This window comes from Erinaceus europaeus, unplaced genomic scaffold, assembly GCF_950295315.1.
Source record: "Erinaceus europaeus unplaced genomic scaffold, mEriEur2.1 scaffold_225, whole genome shotgun sequence".
Lineage (NCBI taxonomy): Eukaryota > Metazoa > Chordata > Mammalia > Eulipotyphla > Erinaceidae > Erinaceus > Erinaceus europaeus.
Window position 1 is genome coordinate 194,390 of NW_026647713.1, and position 12,787 is coordinate 207,176.

At 34.8% G+C, this 12,787-nt stretch overlaps 1 protein-coding gene across 6 annotated transcripts in view; it reads left to right on the plus strand.

The window, feature by feature from the left end:
* Positions 1-12,787, plus strand: part of PHF14 (PHD finger protein 14) — a 167,955-nt gene that overhangs the window by 135,527 nt on the left and 19,641 nt on the right. The window lies entirely within an intron of this gene.

A 12,787-nucleotide genomic window follows, 5' to 3' on the forward strand; every position in this document is an offset into this window, starting at 1 on the left:
CATTATTTTGATCATTTGAAAACTGCAGAAAAGAGATTACTGCTGTTGATGTATTGATGTGTTTCTTTGTAGCTTTTGCTCAGTGTCTTTATTTAGAAATACTCATTTAGCATCTTTCAGATCTTGAAGGCCCAGAGTAGTTGCTGTGAGTTCCCTAGTGTAATGTAAGATACTCTTAAAAATTAGTAGCAGATAAATTAGCCAAGGTTTATGTATCTCGAAAAATATATTTTATGTTTTTGGAAGGTTGTAGGAATGCTTATTATCACAGTTGTAAAATTTCATTGTTCATTTCAGGGAGGATTTAGAAGGAAAAATAAGTATTGTGTACATTTAAACTTTATATATAGAATATATACATTGTTTAAAAAAAACACTGAGAACCAGGAACATAGTATAGTATTTTTATTAGTGATTTAGTAATGGCTTGCAAAATTATAAAATTATAGGAATATAATTTCACACTGTACCCACCACCAAATTTTGTGCCCATTCCTCCTATTACATTCATCCTTTTAAAATCTAGGAGACTATTTGGTTACTTTTTTTTTTCAAGTTTAATTATCTATATTCCACATAAAAGACAAACCATTCCAATAGTAATCTTTTTCCTTTTACTTATTTCACTGAGTGTAACTACCTCCAGTTTAATCTATTTTTGTATCAAAGAATACACTATTCTTTTAATTTAGAGTAGTATTCCATTATGTATATCCTATAACTTTATCCAGTTATCTGCCAATGGACACTTACATTGCCTCCAATCTTTGGTTATTGTTAAGAAAGCAGCTATGAAACTAGGAGTGTATATATCCCTTCAGATTAGTGTTTTTATGTCCTTTGAATATAAACCCAAGAGCAGTATTGCTAGATCATGAGGTATATCCAAAGTATATCCATTTTTATCAATATTTGTTGAAGGACATTCCTTACTGTTTTCAGTTCTTATTTCCATCAGCAGCATTATTCCCCCCACCAACAACCTCGCTAATACTTATAGAGATCTCTTCCTCTCTCCCCCGTTTCCATCTGTGTCCTCCCCCCCCCATCCCTTATTTTTGCCACCAAGTTTATCACTGGGGTTCAGTACTCACCACACAACTCCAGCACTCCCAGCTGCCAGTATGGAGTGTGTATTTTATATACCACAGTTTTTTTAGCACTTTAAATAATTTAAACAATAATTAATTGGTCCTAGAAGGAAATGGTTTATTTTTTTTTTCAGGCAGGCTTTATAAATGATTTATTACTTGCTTAGTAAGGCTTTTTTTTTTTTTTTTTTTGATAATTTAAGAACAGATTAGTGGACAGTTTCACTATGATGACTACCTAAACATTTGATCTTTTTCTTTTTTTTTTGATAAACCATAGGGTAGGAGGGGTACAACTCCACCCAATACCCAATTCCCACCACCCAATCTCCATATCCCATCCTCTCCCCAATAGCTTTCCCATTCTGGGAGCATGGACCCAGGGTCGTTGTGGGTTGCAGAGGGTGGAAGGTCTGGCTTCTGTAATTGCTTCCCCACTGAACATGGACATTGACTGGTCGGTCCATACTTCCAGTCTGCCTCTCTCTTTCCCTAGTAGGGTGGGTCTCTGGGGAAGCGGAGCTCCAGGGCACATTGGTGGGGTCTTCAGTCCAGGGAAGCCTGGCCAGCATCCTGATGACTTCTGGAACCTGGTGGCTGAAAAGAGAGTTAACATACAAAGCCAAAGAAATTGTTGAGCAATCATGGACCCAAAGGTTGCAAGAGTGGAGAGGAAGTATTGGGGGGGTGGGGGTACTCACTGCAAACTCTAGTGTATTTCTGCTTTCAGGTATATATTTTACACTAGTTTATGGATACGTATGAACATATGCTCTCTCACAGAACCTGGTGTATATCTAGGTTTTGGGACTTAGAAAGTGAACCACCTGGGATGGAATTAGAGAATACTATGAAAGCAAAGGTCTCACCCGAGTAATGAAGCTGAAGGGTTGTCATTCCACACCTAAAGTCTCTGGACACAGTCTGAGCTGAAGCATGTTGAGGTGGCAATCGTTGCGTTGATTAGGTTGCTATTGGCAGATGCAATATTATTTGATATGGATTGGGAGAGGCATGCGGGAAAGTGGGCCCTATCCTAAGGTTCCAGGACTGGGAGAAATATAGGCTCTATAGTGGAGATGTGAGGTTCCTGCTGTCTTAGGGTTCAAAAAGACAATGGATAGTAATGTTATCATCATATTATTTGGTAATTGGGTTAACTTTGATAAGTCCTTTTGTTAGGGTTTGCTGTATGGTACCCAGTATCTTGTATATAGCTGTGCATTTGATCTTTTTCTTAAAGCAAAAAGTAGTGATCTGTAGGTTCAAGATGTGGAAACATAGTGTTTTTGACACTATGAATTACAACTAACTGTTGGAAAATTTTTTCATGTAGAATTTTCTAAAATAGTATATTTTAGTTTTCCTGAAGCAAAACCAACATTTTTCAACTATTAAAATTAATGTGCCATAGTAAATATGTTACTTGGCCATCTAATGAACTATTAATTTCCAATAAAACTATAAAGAACATTGAGTTCACTCTGGGGAAGAATAACATTAAGCTTGAAGTAGAGGTATTTAAGGCAGCTTAATCTGTTCACTTGGGAATAAGGCTTTTTTAAAATTCACTTTGTAAACAGAATTTTTTATTCATCTATAAAACAAAAAATGGAAAATATCAACAAAACTATAGGATAAGAGGGATAAAATTGCACATATTTCCCATCAACAGAGTTCCATATCTCATTTCCTCCTCAGAAAGCTTTCTATTCTTTATCTCAGTGGGAATATGGACCCAGGATCATTATGGGGTGCATTATGGAAGGTCTGGCTTCTTTAATTGCTTCTTCTCTGAATGTGGGCACTGGCAGGATGATCCATACTTGTCTCTTTCTTTCCCTAGTCAGCAGGGCTCCGGAGAGGTGGGGTTCCAGAGTACATTGGTGATGTCGTCTGCTCAGGGAAGTCAGGTTGACGTCATGATAACATCTACAACTTGGTGTCTGGAAAAGCATTAAGACATAAAGAAGATCAAATTATTTAATAATTTAAAACCTAAAGGCAAGAATATAACAGATGAGATTTGAGGTCTCCATTTTGGAAAAAGCTAGTAGGTCTATTTTAGGTATATTCCAAGGGGCTCACTAATTTTTGTCTGAACCTGATAGCTAACATACAGGTGGGCCAGAGGTATTATCTGGGGAGATGGTGTCAGAGTTGGAAATAGGACTAGAAAGCTGAATGAGGGAAGAGAGTAGTTCCTAAATATGGAAAAAGTATATAAATACTGTTAACTGTAAATCCCATTGATTTGATCTGGGGCCCATATTTAGTGCAGGAGCCTGTGTAACCTCTGCATCCCTGTAGGTCTGAGCTCACATTCTGTGGTCAGTTAGGAATGTTCTAGGCTGCACCCATTGCCAGACCCATCTTCTTCAAATGATACAGGATTTTGGCCCAACCTCCTTTCTGAGAATGGGGCATTCCCTACTATGTAAACAGAATTTTATTTTTGAAAAAGATATTTTTTGATTTCTTCTAATGATAAGAATAGTGCATTACATTGAATATTGTTTTAAAGATTCACATGAAATATTTTGACTTAAGGAAGGGTAGATATGAGGGGACTGCCTGCACAATTCCTCTGTTCCTGAAAAACTTGTTTGCTGCTCACACATTAAATTATTTTTCTTTTTGTTTGGTTTTTTGAAGTTTATATTTTCTGAATTGTAAGTTGCAAAAGCACCAGTTTAAAACATCCAATAATTATTTAGTAGCTTCTAACATTCCATATAGTTGAATAACACAGCATAATCATACATAAAATTGTTAAGTGGCAAGGAGTGATTATTTTAGTAAAGAACAATCAGCAAACACACACAAAATACATAACACATATAATATAAACCAAAGTTTCTTCTGAAATACTTAGGAAGAAATGTCACCTGAATTTATTTTTCTTGATTTTTTTTTTATTTAGATAAAGTATGAAAGAGAGAGAGGGAAAAGAAATACCCCGCTCCTGAAGTGTCCCTTCTGCGTAGTACTCCTACTTAGTACTCCCAGTACTCCCACTCTCTCCTTACATATGAGAAAGTATAGCCCTAGCCCCATATTATTTATTTGACTTTTGTCAGATCTTTTTGTTATGGAACTATAATTTGATGGATGATTTTATATATCTCGAACATCTTTAGATATTATTTTTGTCTCATTTCAGTTTGGGTAGAATTGTTTTTAACTCCTGGAACAATCAGTCTATATGTATATATTTTTGAGCAAAAAATAAAACCATGTAAATTATAAAATATCTATTTCTTTGAATACCTATGGGAAATAGTAGCTTTAGGAGTTGTTTTCTAAAGTATTTCTTGAAACAGCATATCTTATTATGTAAATATATATTAAACATATATAGTACTTAATTGAAAATATATTTGTTTGCTTATAAAACAATTTGATTTTTTGTTATTTAATTTTCTTTATGATTGATGATTATACAACTTGCTTCAAAACCAGATAATATCTTTTAAATCATTTATACATTATAATCACTGTAAGGCTGATATGTACATTTCCACCATATACAGCTGAGCTTGTTTTTCACATATTTAGATGCCTACCAAAGAAGTGGAATTTTATATCTTTAAGATAATAAGCGTATAGTCATCATAAAGAAAAACCTACCTGTCTGAATTGATTAGAATTCTTAGTTATAGTAGCCTAGCACTATATCTTACACATCTTAAATACCTAAAATTTCAGACTATAAAATTTGTAGTTTTTTCATTTGTATGAAAATATACAAGCATGTCTAGAATTGTTTATGCTCACTAATAGTTTAGACTTCCTAACACTATCTATATACTTCACCTTCTTTCCTTTTCTCTTTTGATAGAGACAGAAATTCAGAGGAAAGGAAGGGTAGGAGGGAGAGAGAGAGACCAAAAACTGAAGCACAGCTTCATGGCATATCAAACTTTCCCTTGTAGGTGGGAGCCAGGAGCTTGGATCTGGGTTCTTGCACATGATAAAATGTGCATTTTATTTGGTGTACTGCCACCCAGCCCCTCCTTTCATCTTACCTATTTTACCATTCTTACTTTCCATTCACTAGTCTTTATTTCCTTTTATAATGATAGACATTAATGATGTAGCTGTCTGTGCCAATCCTTAGGGCTCCACCTTGCCACCACCAATAATGATCTACACCAGTTCCATGATACCAAAGGCAAACACAAAGAAGGAACAAGAGATAAAGCCTTAGAAAAGCAAATCTATTCTATTTTATTCTCTTTAGAATCACACATTAGAAGAGGTGATAATCAACAAATAAAACAGGATTATTACATTTCCACAAAATTACAAGTTCATTGCTACTATTTTACCTATTTTGCTTGCTATTGAAATAACTATATAATTCTGGTCCTCTAATATTAAATAAGAAGGATTATTTGTTTACCTGTCTTTTCTTTGAATCATTAAGTAGAGAAATAAAAGTAGAAATTTTCAAAGTAATTTCTTATCTGTTTAATAACAGGTATTTGAGATAGGCATACTAATTTCCCAAATTACTCTAATTTTATATAGCCCTGTTGTTAAAATTCGGCGGCTCCAGCTGGCCGGGCTAGCTTCACGGGCGGGTAACAGAGACGACCAGATACATACGGCTGGGCAGGGAAGCTGTATTTCTTTATTCAGGAACAACGATTCATAAACTAAGACAAACTAATCACCAAACAGAACTCTGCTGCCTCTTTCCCCCACGGCGGCACCAAACACTCTCGAACTCTGCAACTCTCCAACTCTCGAACTCTGGAACTCTCTCAGGGTTCCTTGGGGCGGGGCCAAGCGGGCCCGCGAAATTAGCAGGACTGATCCAATTTTCTTGGCGTGGGAGAACAACCCAATGTAAAGCATACAACAGCCCTAGACTTTTTAATTAAATATGATATTTCTGTCATAAGAAAAAAACTTGCTTTTACAATAAATTTAATTAAGCATTGCTTATAACTTCATTTCAGTATTTATCATGCCCCACTAAAGTTGAAATTCAGTTTTAAAATGGTAGATTCATTACCTTTTGTATTAATGAAATAGGAAGTCTCAAATATGCAGAGTCAGGATATTTAATTGTGGTCTTCAATTGCTTATTCAATGCATTGGAAAACTGAAGGCAGAAGTACAGAAAAAGAGCCAAAGGTTGTTAAATGTAGCACATCACACACATTTTACACTTTAGTTAATGATCCAAATGTTTATTACTATGAAGTAAATGCACCATTTAAAGAATTATGGCAAAATTGTAAAACGTGAAAAACTCTAATTAATTTTAGTCTGAAGCATGCAGTATGCTCATTTTGCCTGAAATATTTTCATTATCAGTATTTTTCCAGTTATTAAGATAAATTTTTCCTCATTGTGCAGCACAAGCATACTTTCTCTATTAAAAGCACAATCTTAAATACTATTGAGAGTCATATCTACTACATGCTTTAAGTGAATAAAAGAAAGTTTTTTATTGACATAGTATCTGTTGCTTTTCTATACGTGTTCTATAACCAATGGCTTAAGTATGACTAATTTCTTCATTAATTTAATACTGGTTTAAAAAACGTACAAGAAAGCAGTGGTACAATTCTACACCGTTCCTGCAACCAGAATTCTGTGTCCCTATTCCCTCCATTGTAAACTGCAGTATTTCTCCTAAAGTCATAGATATGGGTTGACTACTATCTCTCTCTCTCTTATTTTTTTCTTTATTGGGGGATTAATATTTTACATTCAACAGTAAATACAATCATTTGTACATGCATAACATTTCTGTTTTCCACAACTGCTATATATATATCTTTTTTTTTTTTCTATAGTCCTTTCTCTTCCTTTCTAAATCACACCTATACCTATTAACTACTGAATATCCTTCCTTTTTGCCTCTTCTCTCTCTGGTTCTTGATGGAATTGGGTTATAGACCCCTCTAGTCGTCTTCCCCTAACATTTCTCCTTTTCTAGAAGTATGGACCAAAATTCTTTTTTGTTTAATTATCTTTATTTTTATTTTTTTATATATTGTTTATTTATTCATGACAAAGTGGAGAGAGAGAGAGAGAGAAAGAACCAGACATTACTCTGGTACATGTGCTGCCGAGGATTGAACTCAGGACCTCATGGTTGAGAATCCAATGCTTTATCCACTATGCCACCTCCCGGACCACACTCTTTTTTTATTTATTGGATATAGACAGTCAGAAATTGAGAGAGAAGGGAGAGAGGCAGACAAACACCTGCCACACTGTTTCACCCCTCTTAAACCTTTCCCCTTGCAGGTGGGAACCAAGGGCTCGAAGGAAGGTTCTTACGCATTGCAACATGTGTGCCCAACCAGGTGCGCCACCACAGGTCCCCAGGACCAAAATTTCTTATGGCTGCTGTAATTGCTTCTTCACTGAGCATGGACAATGGCATGTCGATCTATACCCCCAGCCCTGTTTTCCTTTCCTTAGTTGGGTAGAGCTCAGGAGAGGTGAGGTTCTAGAACACATTGGTGAGGTGTCTGCCCAGAGAGTTCAGTTTCAATCATAGTAAGTAGCATCTGCAACTTGATGGCTGAAAGGCAATAGGATGTAAAGCAGGACAAAATGTTTAATAAACAGGAACCAGAAGATAGGAATAGAGCAGGTGAGGAAAAGGATTGTAGAGAGGTTTAAAAAAAATTTTTTAAAGCTAAGAAGTCTGTTTTAGGTATGTTCCTAAGGACCCAAGCCATTAGTAATTTTTGCTTAAGCTTGATAGCTAACATGCAGGGGGTATAAAGACAGTATCAGAGTTGAGACTAGAACAAGAAAGCTGGATTAGGGCAGAGTAGCACCCTAACTTGAAGAAAATCTATAAATAGAGTTAACTGTTTACCACAGCAGTCTGACCCATTTGATTCATATTTAGTACAGGAGCCTCTGAGTCCCTGTCAGTCTGAGCTTGCAGTCTATGGTCACAGCTGAGAACATCCCAGGCTGTATTCATTTCAATGACTACAATTTTTATCACAAAAAGCTATATAAATGTTTTGAACAGGATCACTATTAAAGCATACAGAAAACATTAACTGTGAATTTGAATCTAGTTATGACTTCTATCTTTGATTAGTAAAAGGAATATTTTGAATCTAAAGAAACACAAGAAAATACAGTTTTAGTTCTATAGCTAGCCCTTCCCAGTTTATTTTAAAATTGAACTGCCTTGTGTTTTTCTCTACTGTGAATAGCAAATTTAGTAGGAAAAAAAAAAAAGACTGGCATCATTTTTTTTGTAAGCATATATCCCTTTAATTCAAGTTTATTTCCAACAATCAAGTAGCTAGATGATGGAGGGATTCGGTGATATTGTCTTCTGCTTATAAAAGCAATTCATGGTCAAAGTAGAAAAAAAATCTATGAAAGCAGAAAATAAAAATACATCATGAGCATTTGAGGTACTTAACTAAAGAAATTTAAGTAGAATGATGAGCAACACTTTTTATTTATTTATTTATTTTTATTTATTTATTTATTTTCCTCCAGGGTTATTGCTGGGCTCAGTGCCTACACCATGAATCCACCACTCCTGGAGGCCATTTTTCCCCCTTTTTGTTGCCCTAGTTGTTGCAGCCTCGTTGCGGTTATTATTGCCATTGTTGACATTGCTTTGTTGTTGGATAGGACAGAGAGAAATGGAGAGAGGAGGGGAAGACAGAGAGAGAGGGGAGAGAAAGATAGACACCTGCAGACCTGCTTCACCGCCCGTGAAGCGACTCCCCTGCAGGTGGGGAGCCGGGGACTCGAACCAGGATCCTTACCCCGGTCCCTGCGCTTTGCGCCACATGCGCTTAACCCACTGCGCCACCGCCCGACTCCCGCAGCACTTTTTATTATCTATAGATTTCAGCATAAAAGCTGATATGATACCTTGAATTTTCTCCACAAATTTTTTGTATATAGTCTTTACTTTGAATTTACATGTACCATTATTTTAATTTTCTCTATTAAAATAATTATAGATCTAGGGGGAAAGTTGCAAAAATAGCACAGGTAATTCCTATTTTCTCTTTATTCGGCTTCCTTGTCATATTACCATCTTCTGTAACTATAGTAAATGACCAAAACCAAGAAATCAACATCAAGACAATACTATTCAGTATTCATATTCCATATCCAAACTCTGTCCATGTTTCTTTTTATCGTCCAGGATCTCACATAGTCTTTTCAGTGCATATTCAGACTATGTTGCGTCTTTTTTAGCCTTAGTACTTTTGAAGACTTTTATTCAGTTGTTTCATGACCTTGACACATTTGAAGAATACTGTTCAGTTATTTTGTAGAGTGTTGATCTGGTGTTTACTCATGATTAGAGTGAGATTATGCATTATTATGAATGAAACCATAGTTGATGGGTCCTTTAAAGTGCATCATACTAAAGAGTTAATGTATGACTGGTGATGTTAACCAATCAATCACTTAAAGGTTCCCCACTATAAATGCATTTTTTCTCTATTTGAGGGAGAGGCTAATAATTGCTCATGGTTGGAGGTGTATAGAGAATGGAGAAAACTGACCCATTGTATAACCTTAACCTTTTTTTTTTTTTTTTTAGTGAGTTAATAATGATCAACAAGATAGCAGGACTGTGAGATAAGAGGGGTACAGTCCCATACAGTTCCCACACCAGAGTTCTGTATTGTGTTCCCTCCATTGGAAGCTTCCCTGTTCTTTATCCCTCTGGGAGTATAGACCAAAGATGTTTATGGGGTGCAGAAGGTGGGAGGTCTGGCTTCTGTAATTGTTTCTTCATTGGACATGGGTACTGACAGGCCTAGCCATGCCCCAGACTGTTTCTATCTTTTCCTAGTGGGGTAGGGGCCTGGGGAAGTGGAATAACCCTACCTTTTAAAAATCACCTAAGTAGCAGATAGTTCACAGCGTAGAACAAATAATGCTTCAGGTTTGAGCCCTAGCATCACATACAATCTTTCTGTGAATAAAAGAGTGACCCAAGAATAGTGAAATCATGATGTACTAGAGCCGTGTGTGTGTGTGTGTGTGTGTGTGTAGAGTCATGTACATAAAGATTCAAATGTGAGGTTAAGCTACTTGAGCAATAGAAATTCCAGCACTAAAATGATTGACCTCTGTTTGGAGTTGGCTAACTACTAAGAGAAAGAAAAAGCAGAATGGATAGGTCTTATTAATTGATATCAATTATTTGAACAATTATGAAAACTAAATTAAACTTGAATGAAATAAGCTGGAGGATACCTTTGTTCCAAATTGATGGTCTAGACTGAATAGAATTTAAACAAAATCTTAAAATTTTCAGTCAGTGGTACTTGTTTAAATTGAAAATGATCATGTTTCTGACTTCTCTGTTAGAATAACTCATGTCCCATTTTTGCCACCTGGAGCATTAGACCCCAATTACAAGGTCTGTGTTTATTTAGAAATTAACATTTTCCTCACTATAATACTAGTGTCAGTTTGTAAAGGACAAGATGGTTAAGGAACCACATTTAGTTATTGAATAATATATAAATAACACATATAACTAGCAGTTACACAAACTGTTATAATCACCTTGTGTTTTGGAGTATGAACTAACAAGCTTAAACATTAAAAGATAAGCCTGCCTACTTTTGCAAGTAGCCCCAAAGGGTGCATTTTCTTTCTGGCTGTTCTAAAACACTTCATGAAACAAATGTCAAACTTGTCAGGTCTGTCACTAAGAAAATGATCCATGTAGCAAGGGTCTTCTTTCACTGGGTAACAGATGTCTTATCTTTGCAAAGAATGACAAAAACAAGTCATTTATCAGAAGCAAATTTTGCCTGCCTTTAATGTACAGAAGTGAAACTCGTTTGTAAAAAGTTTCCATTCTCCATAATTTTATTCATTATGCAATCATTTACCAATAAAATCTGATTTGCAACATGAGCTATTTTGATGATTTTATCACCCTTGTCTCATATAAAGTTTTTACATAAATTAATATGCACTGAAAAATACAAATTTGTAATTCCCCCCAAAGCAAAAACATCTAAAATTGTTATATTAATATATAGAATCTTAATTTTTCTGTCTATAAAGATAAATATATTTCTGTTATCTCAATGGTGTTATACTACATTTCTGATGTATAATAATATACTTTTAAATCCATATCCTCCTCCATATCTCAGCTGTCATTGTATAAATGGAGAGGTTGAATTTTATTACTTATGCAAGTTAATTAAAGGTATAGAAAGATAAGCTGTCTTGAAACATGACTCATCATAAAGAAAACGCTTAGTACCTGTCCTAAATAAAAGGCAATGTTAAAGAGTTGTCTACTTGTAAATTATATTACCAAGAAAATTTCAAAACCAAAAACAAAGGCTATTTTATTAATGTTAATTAAATATATAGGCAAAATGTATAGAAATTCATAGTCTTTGGGGTCATTATTGAGCATTTATATTTTTGTTTTGATTTACAACAATATTAAAGGTTGTTTTTAGAAGAAATTTGGTAACCATTTGTTAAACCAGTGTGTCATATTAACATATATAATATAATTAAATATATAAACTACTATATTCATATTAATATAGAAGTTTAGATTTTCTGTGTGATCAGGGATCCATTCTCCTACAAAGGAAAGGACATTTATAATGACTATTTGACTGATGTTGGCATCAAGCATTTTTATTTATTTTTGTTTCAGCATTGTCCTCCTAAGTTAAGATTACTAGAAGTGTCAGTACTAAATAAAGATACTATGCTTTCCCAAATTACATATCTAGGCAGATCTGCCCGTTTGTTCCACATAGTTTAGAAAGCATTGATTGGACTCCAGCTATACTAAAAATGCATGCTAGGTGATAGAAATATAATATAAAAGAATAGTAAAGCTTTCCCTGAGTTAGTCTATAGATAAGTTCAGTGTGTATTAACAAACAGATACTTATTTACCTGCAGATTTAACACTTTTTTTTCTCTTCACTGTTCACCTGAAGGAAAACAGTAGAAAATGTAAACAAAGATTTACTTTTTATTACAATGTAATTAAAATGTAGTCTCTAGAAACTCTTATGGAAAATTGGAAACTGCTTGTTCATGAAAAAATGTTGACTCAAGTATAGAGATAAACTTGCTAAGTTACGAGACCGACGCCTTACCACTTGGCAACTGTACCTAACTGGATAAATTAAATAACATACAGTGGTTACTGTGATTAGAAAATTACATTGCTGAAGATATTAAAAAATATATGTTTCTGTTCACTTAATAAAATCAATTTTTTAAGCAGAGCTTAATCTTTCATTCAAGTTGGTTTGCACAACAGAGGGAGATGACATTTACTATCTAGAGATGCTTCAGAAATTGCTATTCATACTTTAACTCAGTATAGGAGAAGACAATGTTTCGTCTTTTTTTTTTTTTGTTCAATTAATAAAAATAAAACCTACCACTAGATAAATCAGAAATGTCAGGAAAGCAAGATTGCTTTGTACTGTGGTTTTGTTGAAGGAGCATATAAAATTTGGGTTACAAGTTATAAGATGTAATCTTTTTTCTGCGTACTCATTATTTATACACTGGAGGTAACCATTTAATAATGATTACAAGATCAACTTCATTCCTATGGAAACGGACGTTCTGATAGCACTGCATTTACTCATAGGAACCTGCTGTGAATTATGAGGCCACTACTCAGAACTGAAATTAAAGAATGTGTTATTTTATAG